Source organism: Euphorbia lathyris, chromosome 6 (genome assembly GCF_963576675.1).
Source record: "Euphorbia lathyris chromosome 6, ddEupLath1.1, whole genome shotgun sequence".
Classification (NCBI taxonomy): domain Eukaryota; kingdom Viridiplantae; phylum Streptophyta; class Magnoliopsida; order Malpighiales; family Euphorbiaceae; genus Euphorbia; species Euphorbia lathyris.
Window position 1 is genome coordinate 68,573,353 of NC_088915.1, and position 17,154 is coordinate 68,590,506.

The following is a 17,154-nucleotide window of genomic DNA, read 5'->3' on the forward strand; positions in this document are numbered from 1 at the left end:
GATTTATCCCAACCTATTTAAAGAATGTGAATAACGGCTACTGTTAATATAATCTTTTGAATCGAGATATAACTATCCTTAATACCAAACCAATTCGTATTAATACGTGCTTACATCATAACGTATTTCCTGAACATGTGCCTTCTTCGGGACACGGAAAGGGACCAGGCGGGTCGCACAAGTTCATTCATACGAGATGACTAAGTCGTCTTTAGTTCGAATCGTTTTGACGTTTTGGGGTAGTTTGTATATCGGTTTAAGAGTATATATTAACGTATCGTTTCATTTTCTTTACATATTTTAGGATTAGACACGTATCATGGCAATTTGAAAACACGAACTGATTCATTCATCACATCAAAAATGGTAACGGGTAATCCTATAGCAACTTCTAAGGCTACTATATGCTGACACGGCTGATCGCGGGACCTCACAGGACCGCACAAATTCGCCCCTAACGAATGGATGGGGACCCTTTGGCGCCTTACTGTAAGGGGGAACTTACAATAGCCTCTTTCGAGCGACGAATGGACTCTCGCTAGAGGTTTCGCGGAAATTACCCAAAAGGTTTGCAATAATGCTTATGAATGCATACGAAAAGAAATAATACGATCCGTCCCTGTTAAGCCCAAAATATACCTAAAATATCATTAACATTTACATCATTTTTATTACGAATTTGTGTTATTTATATCTGTTTAGATTACTTTTACTTTCGAATATCTTTCTTTCTTGCAAGGTACTTGAATATTTGGTAAAATCCAAATAGGAACGAAAAAGGATCTAAAACAGAAGAAAAACCCCACAAAAGGAGTCAAAGACGACGTAAATCGAAAGCGCCAAGTCGAGGACACGAACGAAAGCAAGAAGTAAGAAAACCTGCCGGGCCGCGACAGTGGATCCCAGACCCGCGGCCGCGACACGCGCGGTACAACCAATTCTCCCCTTCGTCCGTCGCTCAAGCTCAGTGCTACGTCATTCACGGCCGCGGATTACTATCCTCGGTAAGTGCAGAAATTCACCAAGAGCATTTAACACATGCTGAAAATCCAAGAAACGCGTTCGTTCAAGTGGATAAAGATGTCCTTTCACAACGGACACGACTCTTAACCAACAAATACATCACTTCAAACACAACCCTTCAACATCTATAAATAAATAGTTGATGTTGAGAAAAAGTGTAATGAAATGTTATAATATAGATATAGAAATCAGAGCGTAGAACTTATGTCGAAGTTCTAAGTAAAAACATTTCGAGAGTTAGAAATTAGATTCTGTACAAAACAAGATGAGGTACACATATTGTTTATAGTTTAATTACAACTCAGTAGCGTTTAGACATTGTTCCAGTTTTAGTTTGCATCATGGTAGTGGCCGACCGAATCCCTATTACGAAGTTACAGCGAGAAGATTGAGTAAAGTGTTCGCCCCCGAGCCTGACAACCTCCTAGGAAACCCAAGGAAGCGGAACCGATCAAGCCCTTCACTTGCACGCCCTCGAAGAACTCGATGCTCCTTATTCTCTGTAAACTTGTATCAATTTACATTTCATCTAATAAAGTCCGTTCTATTCGACAAATCGTTATGCAGCACTTATGGTAACCAATCCAATATAAGTGAGGCTGGTGTTTTCATTAATATGCACTTGAATTCAAAATCATTACAAGGAAACTTTGTTGAACACTTAGGCAAATTATCATCTCGAAAGAGTGTTAATTTGAGTAAGGGCAACTATCCCGAAAGGGTTTTGTCGCGTTCAAAGCCAATTAATTAGAGGTTCCGTCATTTATTTCATCATCATAATAATACAAAGTTTAAGTTGTTTTCTTTGCTTAATGCAAATGAACAAATTCATTCCTTTTTCTAATAAGTTCTAAATGTTCCTGTTTTGTAAAATTCATCCTTAAAATCAGAAGATCTTTCTAACAATCGATTTATTCTAAATATATAATCTTATTCCAGCATTTTCAAATACTCAAAGTTTTCAAATTCAATCAAATAAATTTCCTAAATTCAATTAATCCAATTTTCACTTTTTATTTACATTTTATAAATCTAACAAGTTCGAAATTAAAGATTCAAAAATAAGTTTTTCGTTAAAAAACGTATCTCTGTGGGATCAATATTTTTATTACTACAAGCGAAACCGTGCACTTGCGGAAATCGCTCAACAAGTTTTTGGCGCCGTTGCCGGGGATACGCCAAAATTTTTGACAAAATTTTTATTTTTCGCATTTTATTTTCGAATCTAGGTTTATACATTATTTTTATACAACTTTTATATTTTATTTATTTTCAGTTTTATAACATATTTGCTTTCAATTTTGTTTTGAAGGTAGTTTGGCTCGTGTTACAATTTCAAGTTGATGCGCAGTTCACGAAATTCGGGCACGCCACCAGATCCTTTTGATCCAGAAATTGAAAGAACACTTAAGAAAAACAAGAAAAACAACAACAAAGACAAAACACCCTTAAAAACAAAAGTAGACCAGCCAGAAATTATGGCCGATCCACTGACACTTATGGATTACGCTAGGCCAGGAATGGCCGGTGTAACTAATAGTGTAGTTAGACCCCGTATAAACACAAATCAATTTGAAATTAAGCCTGCTTTGCTTAATATGTTGCAAAACAACGTAACGTTTTACGGATTGCCTAACGAAAACCCTAATGCACATTTGACAAATTTCTTAGAAATTTGTGACACTTTTAAAATTACTGATGTAACAGCCGAAGCAATCAAACTTCGCCTCTTTCCTTTCACTTTGAAGGATAAGGCAAAAATTTGGTTAACTTCTATGCCTGCTGCAACATTTGAAACTTGGGACCAATTAGCCCAAGCATTTTTACAAAAATATTTTCCCTTAGCAAAAACCGCAAGAGTCATCAAAGAGTTGACATCTTTCACACAAAATGATAATGAAACTCTTTATGAAGCTTGGGAACGTTTTAAAGAACTTCAACGTTTATGCCCACACCACCAATTGCCAGATGCACTTTTAATGCAGACATTCTATAATGGATTAAATCCTACGACTAGAGGTTCATTAGATGCTATGTCTGGAGGGTTATTTATGAAAAAGACATCCGCCCAAGCAAGAGAACTTTTGGAGGAAATGGCAATCAACAGCAGTATGTGGCCCGTAGAGCGTGGACATATACGAACGGTGAAACCATCATCCTCATGTACATCATCGGTTAAAGGTATAATGAATCTTGATCCTGTAGCAATGTTACAAGCCCAATTTTCTGCCTTATCGCACAAAATTGATAAATTTATGGCACCATGCGATCCTAATGATCCGATCCAGAGAGACATTGACTACGAAGGTATGAATGAGATAGAACAGGTAAATTTTGTCCAAGGACAAAACCAAACTACTAATCCTTATTCTAATACTTATAATCCTGGATGGAGAAATCATCCTAACTTTAACTGGAAAGATGGTAATAATAATAATAATGCAAATGCTAATCAATATCGTATAAACAATTATCAAAATCAAACAAGAGATACGATTAGCACTTTATCTTCAAAAATCGACAAATTTATAGATGCTATGAATGGAAAGGTAAGTAATCAAGACGATGGTTTTAAACGGATCGAAAATAAATTCGATCAGCTTATCAAAAACCAATCATCTAGCATCCATAATTTGGAGGTTCAAATTGGACAACTTGCTAAATCAATTCCATCCCGCAAAGAGGGAAGTCTTCCCAGCCAAACGGAAGAAAATCCGAAAGAGCATGTTAAGGCTATCACTCTTCGTTCGGGGAAAAACTACTTAGGTCCGGAAATGCCCGGAAATTCAACTTTACCTGGAAATGATTTACCAAAACCCAAAGAAGATACGTTAAAACAAAAAGATACACCAATTGACTCTAATCCAAAACCTTTTGTACCAAAGCCACCTTTTCCACACAGGGTCCGAAATAAGGACCATGATAAACAACTTTTATCATTTTTAGACAAACTTAAAAATTTGCATATAAATTTAACATTCATGGATGCAATTACGCAAATTCCTAACTATGGAAAATTCTTGAAAGATTTAATTTCAAAAAAGATTAGTTGGGAAGGAATTTCATCCATTTCTCTTTCTGAAGAATGTAGTTCGATAGTATCAAGCAAATTACCTACTAAACTCAAAGATCCCGGATGCTTTACCATTCCGTGTACTTTGGGAAATATGGAATTCCCAAGTTGTCTTTGTGATTTAGGAGCTAGTATAAACTTGATGCCATTGTCTATTTTTGAAAAATTAGGTTTAGAAGAAGACATCAAGCGTACCAATATGGTTTTGCAATTAGCGGATCAATCCACTAAAAGACCATATGGTATAATTGAAGACGTTTTGGTAAAAGTTGACAAATTTATTTTTCCTACTGATTTTGTTATCTTAGATTTTGCTTATGATGCTAATTGTCCGCTAATCTTTGGTAGACCATTCATGAACACGGGACGTGCTCTAGTTGATGTGTCGGAAGGAAAAGTAGTTTTACGAATAGGTGACGATAAGATCGAGTTCGATATGAATCAAGCGATGAAATATCCTATGGAGGATTTCGCTTGTATGAAGCTTGATTTAATTGAAGAATGTGTTAATGACATTGTTCAAAGAGAAGAAATAATAGAACCTATAATGGGTGAAGAATTAGAAGATAAGGACCCAGAGCCTTTGATTCGAGAAGATGGACCAGTTCCGCCTTCAGTCGTAATTCCACCTAAATTAGAACTTAAAGAGTTACCAAACCATTTGAGGTACAACAAAGAATATTGGGCTAGTAGGGAACTTAACAAAATTTATTACGAAAATATTTCCGAAATAGGAACTAATTTCGTAACAAGATTTCCTGACATATAAATCATTTCATTTTTCTAATAGTTAGTTTTTATTATTTATTTTTATTTTTATTTTTATTTTTGTTTTGTTTTAGATTATATCATTTTATTAGAATTTTAGATATAGAAATATATATTCGAGTCATGATTAATTTTTAGGAATTTCATGAGAATTAGAAAATTCAGTGATTCTCAGTTGAGAATTTCAGATTCTCAGTTGAGAATTCACATATATAGAATTCTTAATGAGGTAGAGATATTTCTGGACTTATAGAGAATTTCAAATTCTCAGTTGAGAATTTAGGCATGGCTAGAAGTCAGGAAAATTTCTGGACTTGTAGAGGATTTCAGATTCTCAGTTGAGAATTCTGATTGAAAATTGAAGGGAAAAATTTCTGAACTTACCGAGGATGAGGATTCTCGGTAGAGGATCAGGAGTTTAGAGTTTTGACAACTGATTTTCACAGGAAAATCAGCATGTCGCGACCGCGGGTCAGCATCCTCGGTCACGACACGGGGGAAATTTTGCCCAGATTGAACCTTTTCTCAGCAGTTGTAACTATTCAGAATGAAACACTAAGTTTTTCTCATTTCTAAAAGGTTTGTTTCATGCCTTTTTACTTCGAAACAACACCTCTTTTCGTCATAGGATCTTATATATAGGTACTAGAGGTCCAGTTTTCTGTCACTTTCTTTTTCATCTCTATCAGAACTATCTCTGATTTTCTTACCATTCATAAAATCCAAACACTAAGTTCAGAACTTTTCTTCCTTACTCTTTCCAAAAATCATGGCTTCCTCAAACACTTCATCTAAGAAAGTTATTGCTTCACGCAATAAACATGTGGATATATCAGAGCGTTATGGATGTAACTTTCCCATCTTCAATCACGATGAGGGAAGGCGCTTCTTGAGGCTCCGATACACATTCTTTGTCGGAATGCTATACATGGATGACTTTCTTAACGATCAGTTGGGAATTAAAGATGATATGAGTCGCTACATGGAGCGATTAGGATGGACCAGATTTGTTGATATGAAGTTTCCTATAATTGGAGACTGGGTGTTAGAGTTTTTCTGCACTGTGCGTTTTGTTAACAAGCGTCGTGTGCGTCTCAGTTTTCATCGGGATGGCAAAACTTTCACTTTTGGATATCCTGAATTGGATGCTTGGTTTGGTTTTCCTTTGAAGGATGCTACCAAACGCCATCATGGAAGAGATATGACGTCCACTGATATTTGGCGAATGCTCACCGGAATCTGGCCTTTCCACCCAAAACTTGCCTATAATAAGTCTTTCTATTCCAACTCTATACTATATTTGCATAAGTTTCTGAGTCACAGCCTGTTCGGTCGCACGTTCAGTAGTGTCGTCCAAGAATCTGATCTTTATGTCCTTGGCGATATATTTCAAGGCAATGTGGTTGATTCTTCAAAAATTCTGATGGAGGGTCTTGTTGCCGCATCTAGATCCAAGGCTAAGAAGGTTAGGTTCAGGAATATTATATGTGGAATAATTCTAGGGACCAAGGGAAGTATTTCTGTTCCTTGGAGTGATGCTGAATCTTTCCCGATGCTAGACTATGAATTTTTAGAATTTGAAGGTCTAGTGAAGCGAGTTTTTCGATCAGGACCAAATTTTCTTTCTACACCCGAACGACAAGCCTTCGTGCAGTTGAAAATAGAACGATATAGGGCTAAGAAAATCCCGATTGAAGGGGACGAATTTTTAGCATAGCTTGTATTTTGTTTGTTTGTAAATAAATGTTAATAAATAAATATTTCTCTTTTGCATTATACTTTATTTTTTATTATATGGTTACATTTTAATTTCATAAATTTAGACCAATGAATCAATTAAATGCAAACTTAATCATTTCATTAACTAATTAATTGATTAATAATTAAATTTCAAGTTCCTAACATAAGATTCATTTAACTTAACTTAATGAATGCACATAAATGTTTCAATTAATTTTAGTTCCAACCCTTTCATATTTTTAATTTTAACATTCATTAATTAAAGCATTTTCATTTATTTTTTTTTCTTTCATTAATAAGGATAAACCTTTGGTTTTCCTTATCATTTAATGATTTTCATTTATGTTTTAAGTACAGATTTCATTTTTCAAGAAGTTCAGGATATAATTTATCAAGAAAATGCACGAAATGAAGTAAATAAGCTGAATTTGGATAGCCACGAGGTGATCCGCGACCGCGGATACGCTTCCACGGTAACATCAGAAAAAAATCTAGAAAATTTCAGACACAAGATTCGCTGCCCAGCGCGATTCGCGGCCGCGAATGTTGGATTCTCGGTAACTTCAGATTTTTCTTCTTAAATTTCAGAGGATATGTTGGTTGAAAAACGCGATCCGCGACCGCGGATACACATCCACGACCGCGACACGCGTAATTCAGGCACTCCAGGTCCGATTTTCGACCTATTTTTCCATTCTTCCTATACCTTTTCCTTTTCTATTTAACCTATACCTATTCTTCTTCCTATTCATCCTCTATTTACACCTTTTCCTATTCAACCTCTAACTATATTAATTACTCTTCCTATTTCAACTCTACCTATTCCAATTCCTATTCCTACTCTAACTATTTACCTTGTTGTTCAAACCCTATATATACCTATTACCTACACAAACCTTACATCACCTCCAAATTTAACCAATCACCTACTCTTACCCCTTCCCAATACCTTACTTTTACTCTTCCCAATTTCATCATTACCCTTTTCAATCACCTACACCTTTCAACCTCAAGGATCCACAACACTTATACTTCATCTTCAACCTCAAGCTTTTCTCTCTTTTCATCTTTTTCATCTTTTTCTCTAAACCCTAACATTCATAACACATAAACACCATAACCATGCCTAGAGCAAAGCGTGTTGGACACAAGCCGGCTGTCACTGAGGCTAATCGCCTTAGGGTTAGTTGCGGGGCTTATTTCGACATTCATTCTGAAGAAGAAGTTGGACGTTTCAAGCACTTTTCAAACGCCAATCGTAAGTTCGTGGATATGCAGTTTCTTGACTTTGATTCGGTAAGGAAGTTGAACTTCACTACACAAATTACTGCTTTTATTGAAACTTTGGGATGGGAAACTTTTGCTTCTATGCGTTTTCCACAAATTCAAGAGTATGTGGTTGAATTTTTGGTTACTTTGACGATGAACAAAAAGAGGATAGAAATTTCTTTTCGGAATAAGGGTATTACCTATACCGTTGATTATGAGGCTATGGGTAACATGTTTGGTTTCCCTACTAGTGACTTTTATGATAAGCCTCGGGATTTTGATAATAACTCTTTTTGGCAAACTCTGTCTGACCAAACTTCTTTTGATTCTAAGAACACTTCGAGCAAGTTAATTAAGGATAATTGTGTGTTCTTCTTTCACAAGTATTTGAGCTTTTCACTTTTTGGTCGTGTTGAGAGTTCCAAGATTCAAGTCCGGGATTTGTTTGTCTGGGATTGTTTGTTCAAGGGTTTGCGGATGGATAGCATTGGAATGCTTTTTGATAATTTGTATCGTGCTTCGAGGGCTCATACCACTCAAGTCCCTCTCAGTAATTTGATCACCGCTATTGTTTTGGGAGCACGGGATGAATTGACTACTTTTGATATGTCCACCTACCATGGATATGTTCCGGTTTTGGACATTGGGGCTCTTGAGCGGGCTCATTTGTTGGTTTCTGCGGCTCCTCCTGTTTTTATTTCGTATGCTACCCGTATTGCACATCTTCGTGGCACTATGGGTGGAGGTGCTTCTAGTTCTCATAATGTAGGTACCGATGAAGAAGGAGCGGAGGAAGGTGGCGACGCTGCACCACAAGCCCAAGCAACACAAGATAATGATCTGGTGGATTTAAGGCGGATTTTGAACCAAATCAATGCAAATAATCGTCAAATGAATTTAAGAATTGATGATTTGGTGGAGAACAATATGGTGATGAATGACAACCTCAATACTTTGAGGCGTGCGCATCGTTCAACTCGGCATCGGATGCTTTCATTTTTCCGACACCGCAACGTGGAAACTTCACCAACACCTCTGGATTCCCCGCCACATGCTTAGGTTTTATCTTTTATTTTTATCTTATCTTATTTCAATTTCAGTTTCGTATATTTTTATATTTATTATGTTTCGTACAATTTCTAATTTCACTTTAATTTTATGATGCATGTTTTTGCTATAACTTTCGTTTATTTCCGTTTGTTTTATCTTTAGTGTTTTATCTCCATTTTTGCCCCCATGAGGACATGGTCCAATTTAAGTGTGGGAGGAGATATATACATATATCATTTTATGCAAACGAATGAATGAATGTATGCAAATGAATGAATGAATGTATGCATCGCTTGTTTTTCAAAATACAAATGCAACATATATTGCAACACTTTTAAATATATTGCAACAAATGAAAAAACTTAACATTTTTTTTTTTATGAAATATCATTCTTACATTTATAAATATCATAAGTTAAAATTTTTATGATTATTTTTAGGTTATCATTATCGATAGAAATAGTATATTTCTATACGGGTAATATTTTTCAAATTTTTCACAAATCTTCGACACGATTTTAAGTAAAATTGTCTCGAGTGAATGTATTTAAGTAAAAATTCTTTATTTTTAATCTCTATTTCATATCATGAAATTCATGATATAATAAATCTTATTTTAAATTTTCAATTAGGTTTATAGGCATTAAATTTGAACTAACAATTTTTAGCTCGGTTTTGATTTTGTCTTACATTAACACCAATTGAAGTTTTTAAGGAAACTATAGCCATAATACATGTTGAATTTTAAGTCAATATAGGATGAATGTGCTAATTTTTTTTTTCCCAAGTTATAATCAATAAATCGTATTCTTAACTTTTGGCCACGATTGAGACCAACCTTATCACAATCGAGGTATGAAAGGGAAGAAATTAATAAGTAAAACGTACTTTTGGCCACGGTTGCGACCACCCTTATCACAATCGAGGTATGAAAGGAACGTTTAAATTAGAAAAATTAAGCGTGTTTAAAGTTTAAAGTAACGATTGCGTCCACCCATGGCATGGTCGGTACCTCTTAAGCGAACACAAAGCAAATGCATATAAAGTTACGATCGAGACCACCCTTATCACGAGCGTAACTAAGCAAATAAATTAAACTAAATACTCATATATAATAATTCAAGTTTGGGAAAGGAAGTTTGGTGCTTTGAAATGCCTTGAGATGAAAGACTCAATAACATGCGTGCTTACATCGTCCCGAATACTTCAATTTAAAAATTGAAATACAAGACGAATGATATATCGTATTTACACTAAGTTAGTTTGATATTTTGCGTATAAATTTGCCATGTGAAGTTAGTCTTTTCGGCTTAACTAATTTAAAAGGTAAACACAAAGATATATGTTTTATTTTTTATTTTTTTTTATAAAGAGATTAGTTAAGGAATAAATTCAGTGAAATTTTGCTCGGGACTAGCAAAAGATTAAGTGTGGAGATTTGTTAAGCCCAAAATATACCTAAAATATCATTAACATTTACATCATTTTTATTACGAATTTGTGTTATTTATATCTGTTTAGATTACTTTTACTTTCGAATGTCTTTCTTTCTTGCAAGGTACTTGAATATTTGGTAAAATCCAAATAGGAACGAAAAAGGATCTAAAACAGAAGAAAAACCCTACAAAAGGAGTCAAAGACGACGTAAATCGAAAGCGCCAAGTCGAGGACACGAACGAAAGCAAGAAGTAAGAAAACCTGCCGGGCCGCGACAGTGGATCCCAGACCCGCGGCCGCGATACGCGCGGTACAACCAATTCTCCCCTTCGTCCGTCGCTCAAGCTCAGTGCTACGTCATTCACGGCCGCGGATTACTATCCTCGGTAAGTGCAGAAATTCACCAAGAGCATTTAACACATGCTGAAAATCCAAGAAACGCGTTCGTTCAAGTGGATAAAGACGTCCTTTCACAACGGACACGACTCTTAACCAACGGATACATCACTTCAAACACAACCCTTCAACATCTATAAATAAAGAGTTGATGTTGAGAAAAAGTGTAATGAAATGTTATAATATAGATATAGAAATCAGAGCGTAGAACTTATGTCGAAGTTCTAAGTAAAAACATTTCGAGAGTTAGAAATTAGATTCTGTACAAAACAAGATGAGGTACACATATTGTTTATAGTTTAATTACAACTCAGTAGCGTTTAGACATTGTTCCAGTTTTAGTTTGCATCATGGTAGTGGCCAACCGAATCCCTATTACGAAGTTACAGCGAGAAGATTGAGTAACGTGTTCGCCCCCGAGCCTGACAACCTCCTAGGAAACCCAAGGAAGCGGAACCGATCAAGCCCTTCACTTGCACGCCCTCGAAGAACTCGATGCTCCTTATTCTCTGTAAACTTGTATCAATTTACATTTCATCTAATAAAGTCCGTTCTATTCGACAAATCGTTATGCATCACTTATGGTAACCAATCCAATATAAGTGAGGCTGGTGTTTTCATTAATATGCACTTGAATTCAAAATCATTACAAGGAAACTTTGTTGAACACTTAGGCAAATTATCATCTCGAAAGAGTGTTAATTTGAGTAAGGGCAACTATCCCGAAAGGGTTTTGTCGCGTTCAAAGCCAATTAATTAGAGGTTCCGTCATTTATTTCATCATCATAATAATACAAAGTTTAAGTTGTTTTCTTTGCTTAATGCAAATGAACAAATTCATTCCTTTTTCTAATAAGTTCTAAATGTTCCTGTTTTGTAAAATTCATCCTTAAAATCAGAAGATCTTTCTAACAATCGATTTATTCTAAATATATAATCTTATTCCAGCATTTTCAAATACTCAAAGTTTTCAAATTCAATCAAATAAATTTCCTAAATTCAATTAATCCAATTTTCACTTTTTATTTACATTTTATAAATATAACAAGTTCGAAATTAAAGATTCAAAAATAAGTTTTTCGTTAAAAAACGTATCTCTGTGGGATCAATAATGGCTAAATCCATTTAAATAAACCAAAAACTATATATACATATACAAATAATTCCATAAAACCAAAACAATGAAAATTATAATTGAATATACAAAGTAAGTAGGTATATAGATAATTATTGGGTGAATGCCTCAAAAATAATTTTAACTAACATATTACATAATTATACATATATATATAAGAGATTAGATATCAAAAAAGTTGAAGAAATGGGTTTAAAAGAGTATTTTCGGATTCCAGCAGATTACCGATGGAAAATCCGTCGCTAATCTGCTGTTAGTGACATAAAAGGCAGAATTACAGATTTAGTCCAACAGTTTTCAGATTTGTTCAAACACTTTAAATTAGATCTATTCTATCGTTTTGGATCTCCGAACTACCCAAATAGGATCATAGTCTATAACGGAGAATCCTAAAACGATGTTTTATTTTAAAACGTTATTTCGAAATATTTTCAAAACTTATAATTACAACGTTTTTTAATCCCGAACTACCTTTGAATCGGATCACGGTTCGTGTTGTGATATTGAAACGAGGTTTTTTATTTCAAAACAAAAAATGAATGTTTATTTAATACGAGACAAAAATAAATAAATACGGGAAATTAAACAAGACGTGATAAATAAATGACTAAATAAATAAAAACTATATTTTAAAAAATAAAATAAGAAAATAAATTAAACGAATAAATAAATAAATAAAACGAGTCTAGTCCTCGGATAATACCTCAAGATCGGTATCTGACAGTCGAAGTCGTTTGATTCCACGAGTTATGATTTTCCGGCGTTTTTTTATGTTTTCGATAAAATATTCAACTTTGGAAAATTTGGATTTTTTTGGGAAAAAAAATATTTTCTCCAAAAAATTAACTTTCTCTCTCTAAAAATGTCTAGAGTGAGAAAGCTCCAAAAATTCCCTCTCCCTTAAATGCATGGGGATCCATGCCTTTTATAGGCACGGATCCCGGAATCTTTGGGCGACGCCCAAGCCCAACTTGAGTTGGGCGGACGCCCAACTTAGTTGGGCGAACGCCCAACTTGCGTTGGGCGTTCGCCCAACGTCGTTGGGCGCTCGCCCAGAGGCTGCCTGGCGTGCACGCCCAGCGGCCGTCGGGCGTGCGTCCCGCGCTGTCGGGCGCGCGCGCCCAGCGGACGTCAAGCGTGCGCCCCGCGCTGCCGGGCGCGCGTCCAACTGTCGTCGGACATGCGTCGGCTGCCGCTAGGCGTTCGCACCACGTCGCTGAGCACTCGCGAGCCGTCCACTTGACGACCGCGACTCCCATTAACTTCTTCCCTTTTTATTATATATTTTTGTTTTAAAACTTCCGGAACCAACCGCTTCGACCGTCTTGTTACAGGTTTTCGTCACAGGTCCTCCGACTCGGTGTCTACAACTCCATTGGAGCTTGGATTTCTATCATTGGGTTTATTCAACCTTCTAGTTTAGTTAGAGAAGATTGGCATTCTTTGTGAGTTTACGATTAAAACTCTCAGTCGATTTCAATCTATATCACAAACATAGATCAAATTGACTAACAATCTTAAAAAATGTCAAAAGTCAAAGGGAAAAGAGTTAATTTTTTTCTTATATTTATTTATTTTATAAATTAACCCCCTTATTATCTAATTATCACAAACAAACCCGAAAAGAAAAAATAAAAATCAATTACACCATCTTCTCCATCTCTTTTTAATTTCTTGTTCTTTTTTCTTCTTTCTCTCTCTCCCTTCTCATCTTTGTTAAATTTTTTTCTCTCTAAAATCAATTGAAAATAATATATCAATTGAACATAATAAAATTTAGGTAAAGGTGGGATCTATTCACTCTTAGACTAAGATAAACCATATATCAATATTAAATCTGACTAGCAGAGTTATCTAACTCGAAACCACTCGAGCAAACCTTGATTGAAACAGAAAGAAGTTAATAATATTGCAATCAAATACTTCTGGCCATCATGTCCTGAAATCTCCTATAAGATTCTTGTTTCTCCAACCTAAACTTTTCATGGCAAGTAGCTATGAACATATCAGCTAGCTGATCTATTTCATTCATGGCATTGGTATTGTCTTCTTCTTCTCCAACATTTCGATTTAGTTTGAGCTTTTCTTCTTCTATCCATTGAAGGTATCTTGAGCAGTAGAAGAAGGATGGTAGTATAAATCTGGAACTGGTAAGACATGGGAGGAACACCAGTTGTAGTGTAATCTGAATGATTCAAAAAGTTGTTTGTGTTTTCTAATTTTAAATTGGTTTTCTTTGATAAGGTGAACACATATGGATTTTGCTTTCGATAGAGCAGAGTCCCAGAGTCAGCACTTAGAATGAGAGAGTTCAAGAATTCCAGTTTTTGGATTCCTTATGTTGAATTGATTTTAGAGAGAGAGAGGGGAATGAACAAAGATGAGAGATAAGAGAGAGAAAGAAGAAAAAAAAAGAAATTAAAGAGAGATGTGAAAAAATGCCCATAACGTTTACAACTAGGAATAATTTTAGACGGTGCAATTTTACCCATAACACTGGCATCTAAAAGCAATTTTACCCCTAATATTGACAAGTTAGGTTAATTTCAGATATTATTAGAAAACATAGATATTTTATTTCTTATTCTACACCAATTGCACATATCAGTAGTTCTAAAAAAGAGATTTCGTATTTTTTTGTGATTTAATAATAAAATTAAAAATTAATATTTATAAATTTGGCGAAATATTTGATTTTTTTCCAACTCGTACAAAAGACAATATATTTTTTTATTTTATTAAAAAAGATCATATCTAATCATATGTTTGTGATCGGTTACTAACAATGATAAAATGATGCACACGTGAAGTATAGATGACAATATTTATGACCAAAAAGACAGTTGGATAAATTATTTCTCAAATTGACCCAACTTGTCAATTTTAGGGGTAAAATTGATTTTGGCTACCAATATTAGGGGTATAATTGCACCAATTTAGACGTTAAGGGTAAAATTGCTCATAGCTATAAATGTTAGGGGTATTTTTGAATTGTATCCTATTATAAGATAAAAAATGTGTTACACAAATTAATAAAAATAATCTATACAAAAAAATAAAAAATTTATTGAACGCAACAAAACCTTATTCTTCCAGTAATTATGTTGTAGAAATATAAATAATGTTAAAGAATATGAAAATAAAAAAGGATAATTTTGTCAATAACATATAACTACAAACAACTGTTTAGGAAAAGCTCCAAATAGGAGCTTTTCCTGAAACGCTCCAGAATGCTGCAATTTCCAGAGAAAATGCTAAATGCTGCGGTTATATAAACCTAACCAAACGCTATATTTTCTACGGTTTAGAGTGAAACGCTAAACGCTCCTCCGAAAAGCTGAAACAAACACCCTCTAAGCATAATTTTGAGGAATGTTTTGAAATTATTTCCTTCTCTTGCTCTGTAGTGGTGATTTGGGTGCCATGATATATATGCCTTTATCTTTTTATGAATGTAAAATTTTAAGCAAAAGAACTGATACTCTTGAATATTTAAGCAACAATTGATATGGCTGTATTTGATAATTGAAGCTCATGATGTCCTCAGTTGGCAAACTTAATATAGGTTCAGTGACTTTTAGAGAAGGGTAGAAGAAAAAACTATGTAAAAATTCAATGGGCAAAAGATAAAACAAAACAAAGCAAAGAGCCACATCAACATATGTAACAACAAGTTAGAACTCCAGATGCCATTATATATAAAAGATATGAATTGCTCACAAGAACAATTTGGTTGGCCATATATCATGTTCAAACACTGATGATATAATACACTTGCTGCAATATAGTGAGCTCCAATTAGCTTGCTGCAATATAATCGTTTAATCTTGCTGAATGGAGAACCGCTATGAGGGAGGAGTACAATGCTTTAATTGTAAATGGTACTTGGGATCTCGTACCTGAGAATGAAGCATAAAATAACATCGGATGTAGATGGGTATTCCGAATCAAACTAAATCCTGATGGTTCTATTAGTCATTACAAAGCATGACTTGTTGCTAAAGGCTATCATCAACGACGTGGTTATGATTATGAGCAAACCTTTATCCATTTCATCAAGCCCACAACCATACGTCTGCTCTTTTCTATTACTGTAAGTAATTCTTGGCATGTGCAACAGCTTGATGCAAGTAATGCCTTCTTATATGGTACATTGTATGAAGTGGTATATATGGAGCAACCTCCTGGTTTTGTCAACTTGGAATTTCCTAATTGTGTTTGCAGATTAAAAAAGAGTTTGTATTGTCACACCCGACCCTAAAACGACCTCAATCGGTATCGTGCGTGAAATAGAAAGATCATAATCAACACTTAGGAGTCTCCAATTTATCCAAATACCATAATATCATATTTATTTATTTGTTTTGGCCTTCCTCCTCAATATATATTCTAAAATAATTCATATTCCTACTACATTAGTCATTCGAGGACCTCAACATATATTTACCAACTCCATTATATTACACTTGAAATACCAAAGTTCTAACCATAATTCTAATAATAAGCAGCCAATTTCCAAACCTCGCCTAATCGGTCGGTAACTTTCTCTATATCCTGTACTTTATCACCTAAAAACATTAAAACATTTAAAAACGTGAGACAAAAATCTCAGTAAGAAACTATCAACTATAAAAACCAACTTTACTTAACATAGCTACATATATACATTTATAAAGGGATTTAATCAAAACCTTATAAAAGATACTCAAAACTTAAGTTCATATAACTTTATATATATAATGCATCTTATCAAAACGAATCAAAACAAATAAACGTTTCATCAAACCAATTCATAATCAAATAAATGTTTTAACAAACCAACTTGTAATCAAATAAGTGTTTTATCAAACCAACTCGTATTTAGTCAAACGTAAAACCTTATATGAAAATCAATCATAACCGAAAACATAATCCAAATGAACTTAAAACATTGTATCTATCCTCGAGTTTCTCCCCTTAAGTATCAATCCATAACCACATATATAGTCGAGACGTCTCTTAACATTGCCTATTCCATATGGTCTTACCCAACACTTCACTGCCATACCCGATAGGTCTTCAGACTGTGTACACAGGCCATGTCCCTCACTGAACATGGTCTTCAAATATAAAACCATCGATCCGGATAACTCTCGATGGATATAAAATCATAAAATCATAACGTGCTCAAATTTCTTTTCACAATCCAATTCCAAACTATTTCATAACCATAAATCATTTGGCTTCAATTAGCCCTTTTGTAAAAGTAACCACAGTTATTCAA

The 17,154-nt window shown here is 34.6% G+C and overlaps 1 non-coding gene across 1 annotated transcript; it reads right to left on the minus strand.

Annotated features, from left to right (window-relative positions):
- Positions 1-2,879: 2,879 nt before the first annotated feature.
- LOC136234310 (small nucleolar RNA R71) lies at positions 2,880-2,986 on the minus strand. The gene has a single exon (XR_010691200.1). It is a non-coding gene; the product is annotated as a small nucleolar RNA R71 (small nucleolar RNA).
- Positions 2,987-17,154: the final 14,168 nt, after the last annotated feature.